We start from the raw sequence: 5,000 nt of genomic DNA on the forward strand, positions 1-5,000 counted from the left end.
GCTTACCATCAACAACTCATCAAAAAAATTTATTAGTAGTTCTAACACTCTGGTCTCAACAGCCCATTACTACTATATAACTTTGGCTTCACACATTGGTCTGCGACCAATACATTGACCTGTCTGGCGTCAGTATTTAACTAGCATTACATTCGTACGCACATCCGGTACCTTATAGCGTTGACCTTCTTGTCGACCCAGCAAACAAGGTCTTTCCTCTTGTCACATTCGAGACTGCGCACTTGCCCAAACAGTCGCTCTTCTGTCCTAGGAGACACCCACGCACCGGAACGCACGCTATTCCCACTTACATCAAATCTGATCAAGTTGTGAGAGTGAGCAACTATAACTAAGTCTAAACATAACACATTATTTACTGAAAAACACTTTGGTGCGTCCTCACAGTCAACTTGTTACCTCCTTGTCCTGCAAAAGCTCTGCACACGATGAGGAAAGAGAAAAATACACAAAGGGATGGTGATTGCGTTTTCACTGCCATCTTTTGATCGACTTGTTCTAACAACTCTCAGACTGAAAACGATAGACTGGAAAGAACCGAGAAGCAACACTCTTTACGTAGACTTGAGTGGGAGGCACACAAACACGACAGCACGTGACGAAGACACGGAACGTCCGGAGCTACGAGTTGCAGCCTACTTTTAAGTAGCGAGCGAATTAGGATATCTTTCCTCGTTTACGGACCATTTACATCCATATTTAAATTACAATGAGTGTCTGAGTATGTATAGCGTGAATTGGAACCATTCACGAATGAGAGGAACAGTCCAGATACGGGAATTCGCATACATGTAGGTTCAACTCATTCGCGAATGGTTCCGATTTGCCATATTGGTCGGAGCAGCAGTAAGACGCTCTGGATTGTTGACCTTAGTTTTGATGATGTTTATGTGTAATGAATCAGACTCAAAGACTTTGTTGATGTTGAGGTTTTGGCTATACGTTGTAGTTCTTTCTGTTCAATTTTTGCTTTTTGCAAATTATCATAAATTATCAAAATATATATTGCTAATGGACACGCGTTCTATCAATATAAACGCAATAAGAGCTAAAATTGCAATATTTACAAACTTTTGGAAATATATATATAAAATTAAATAGTTTCTAAAAAATCTGCTGTTGGTCTAGATGCTCTATCTGCCAAGAATTGCTGGAAAATACATTCAGTCGAATAGGCTACCATAAAACAGAGAGACTCTGAAATACGAGATACTGAATCTACGAATTCTTCAAACAAACCTGATACATGCATAGACACACGATAATCAGACGCGTATAGACAGGAAATAGTATTGGTCCGGCTAACATGCGTTTTATTCCTGGCTTTTACCTCGCGCTAAAAAGTTTAATTTTGGTTCACTCGATGATTGGGTGGGCGGTGCAGTAAACGCAAACGAAAAAATAAGCAATACCAACAGGAAATACACCAGTGAATCTCTTGCGAACAAGATCCACAACCAAAGCTGTACATATAAACATACATTGCAGTGTAGGCGAATTAGAACTTCGAAAGGCAGTGTCTCGTTTACTGCAAATAAAATGTTATAACCATTTACTCGTAATAACTGTCGCATTTAGAAATACATTTGTTAGCTACGTTATAGTTAGAGTACACTCACTAAAATATCAGATGAAAGCTGTCACTTCATGAAACAACCCTTTTCAACAGTTTACTGTAATATTTTACCATAAGTAGAAAATACAATATTGAAATTACCTGTTTGGACGTGTGTAGTGCCCGTATGTACCATCAAAGTGTGACTGCTGGTTAGCAAAGGAAGACCGATACCTGTGCAATTTTTGGGGCAAGGATTGTGAGACTTATGCTGGTAAGTTGTGATTCATGGATTAAAGCAAACTGGGACTCCAAACTTACACGCAAGCTAGTCTCGCGTAGCCAGACCATTTTACCGCGTCATACTTCCGCGAAAAATAGGGTCTGCTGCAGTTGCTTTGAAGTCTTCGTGTTGCCGCTTGTACGATAAAAGGACAATAGTGTTGTCATGTGAGCGACGCAGTCATGTCTCTGCGAATGTATAACTTCTATTTGTACTTACACAGCACTCGGGGCGTCGACGAGAGCCTAGACGTAGCTTAATTAATAGTGCCTGCCCGAGCTGTTGCTTGTGTTCATATGCTCATGTTTTGTCGTCTCGTGCTAGCTAGAGGTCGACACAGAAACATACAGTGCGCGCTCACTGCGCTGTCGTTGGCCCAGTGTGAAGACTTCCGATTCTTGCTGTCACTGTTGTCGACGCCCCGAGCGACGCCCGAGTGCTGTGTGCAACAATGTCACGCGTCGCCGTTGCTGTATACTAGACTTAACGAGAATCCTACTCGATCACACCCGTACACACGCTACTGGATAGCTGCCGAGAGGATCCAATTCGACTGTAGAACGCGAACTACTACCGCACGACCGTTTGCACCAGACACTTGACTAAGAAGGCAATTTATTCTTTCAATGTCTCTACTAAATACAATAATAATCTAATTTGCAACTCTAACTTTCAAACAATCGACTACATCACATTTTTCCCTGCTAAATTCCAGGTTACTCTCTTCTGAAAACCCTCCGCACCAAAGTTTCAACACCGTTAAAAGAGAAAACGTATATGTTACTGCTACTTCAAGTCTCAAACAATTGTAACACAACACAACTCAACAATGGCAGAGAAATTATCACCAACTGCAGTATTATTCTTGCACCTACTTTGGCAATTAAGTTTATCTATGTGGTCTTGCAGTTCCTGGCGGTTTTCTGCTACTGCAACTGCCTCCTCGGTCTGTAACAGTCCTGTGGTATCTAATGCTAAATCTTACCGGGATGTGAATAACAGCTGGTTTTCGATTGACCCATTCTTTTGGATTGCTCTCTTGCTACTCGTGTTTCTCTTTCTTCGCATCTGCTGGTAATTCCACTTCTCGAGCTATTCTGTTGAACACCTTCAGTTTGTTACCATGAACCTGTTTTCTCTTTCTCTTTCTCTCTCCCACCTTTTGAATCTTTAAGTTATTCTGGCCTACTTGCCTTTTGACTTGATACGGTCCTTGGTAAGAACAGTGCAACTTCGAAACAGTACCTCTTGTCAATGCTGGACTATGCAGCAAAATAGAATCGTCTACTTCATATATAACTCTTTCAGTTTCATCATAATTCCTGTGCTGTCTTTCTTGAGCTGCAGCGACTTCTTCATCTACAATTTCTCTAGATTGTCTCACGTTTCTCTTCAACTTGCTCAAGTACTCATCTGTTGTATTAAGCAAAAGAAGTCGTTGATCCAGTTCGGTAGCCACTGGCAACCGTGCTATTCTTCCAAACAATAATTCATATAGACTGTATCCAGTAGACCTCTGTGCTGAAGTGCCATATGCAAACAATACGGTTGCTCTCCACTTGTCCCACTCATTCTGATGGGTGTCTACATACTTAGAGAGAAACTCTACCAAATTCCTGTTCATTCGTTCAGCAAGCAATCCCTTTTGGATGACATGCTCTGTTCCTTGACATACGAATACCTAAAGTTTGCATACTTCACAATGAAGAAAGCTCTCAAATTGCGTCCGTACTCACTATGCAAAACTACGGACATCCCAAACCGCGTGATGACTTCATTTGCCAAGGTCTCTGCTGTTGTCTTTGCCGTTTAATCTTGTAACAGAAATGCTTCGGTCAACTCAGTGAAATATTCGGCAAAAGCCTAAATGTACTTGTTGCTTGCACTGTTGTTGATAAAGATCCTAGAAATTCAATCGCAAGCATTTTAAATGGTCCTGCAACTGGAACAGTCTGAAAATTTGCTTTAGCTTTCTTTGCAGGCATCTTCCTTTGCTGAAACTTTACAAGTTGCTACATAACTCTCAACTACACGTGTGTAGCCTGGCCACCAAAACCGTTTAGAAACTCTATTAAGCGCTTTTTCTGCCCCAAAGTGGCCGCCATTGTTATGTACCTTTGCTAAAACTTGAGGTGCCATACGGTCAGATACCACCCAAACTGTTCTTCTTCTTGTCCTTTGCTTGTCCCACACTTCGGAATTGATACAAGACTCCATAATCCAACACTAGCTAATGCCACAACTTCGCACCCTCACCCCACCTTATGCTTCTTCTCCATTCTCTAATTTGGTCTTGCCTTGGCGTGGCAGGACAACGGTACAGAACCTTTGACAGTAAAGAATCTTCTCGCTGTCTCATCTGTAACTCTTCACATAGGTCCAAGATGATGTAAATTGAACTGCTGCAAATCCTTAAATACTTCATGTTTGCTCTGGAGTTTGGTCTAAGATAGGACAAAGCAAATCTTCAAGTCTATCATTACCATCCTCTTATCTTCCTGAATGTGCAGATGGTATTCTGGACAATGCATCTGCAATACGATTTAAATTTCTGCTCTATACTGAATCGAAACTTCATATTCACTTAGTGTGAGTAACCACCTCGCCAGTCTTTCTTTCAGTTCCTTGCAGGAAGGCAGCCATTGCAATGAGCATTAATCTGTCTAGAGTATGAACCGCATTGCATATAATTTATAAATATGGACGAAAGTGTGCCACCACCAAAAATACAGCCAATGCTTCCATCTCCGTTGTGCTGTAGTCCTTCTCATTCCTGTGTAGCACTCGAATTGGATAGGATACTACGTGTTCTTCTCCACAGTACTTCTATGACAACACAGCACTCAACTCTCCTTCACTCACATACGTAGCTAACACAAAGACTTCCTCAAACCTGGCTAAAGCCATTACTGGGGTAACTGTCAACTTCAGGTCTTTAATTAAATTGCTGTTGGCAATCTTCTGTAAAGTCACACTTGTCACACTTAGCACCACTAATTTGTACCTTAAACAACGGAGTTGCAACAGACGAAAGTGTAAAATAAAGAGGCAATAATACTTTTCTAAACCCGAAAAACCGACGAATTCTGGTACCATCCCCTTGCATGGGAAAGTTCATAACTGTTGGAAATTTTCCCTGATTCG

This window comes from Corticium candelabrum, chromosome 18, assembly GCF_963422355.1.
Source record: "Corticium candelabrum chromosome 18, ooCorCand1.1, whole genome shotgun sequence".
NCBI lineage: Eukaryota > Metazoa > Porifera > Homoscleromorpha > Homosclerophorida > Plakinidae > Corticium > Corticium candelabrum.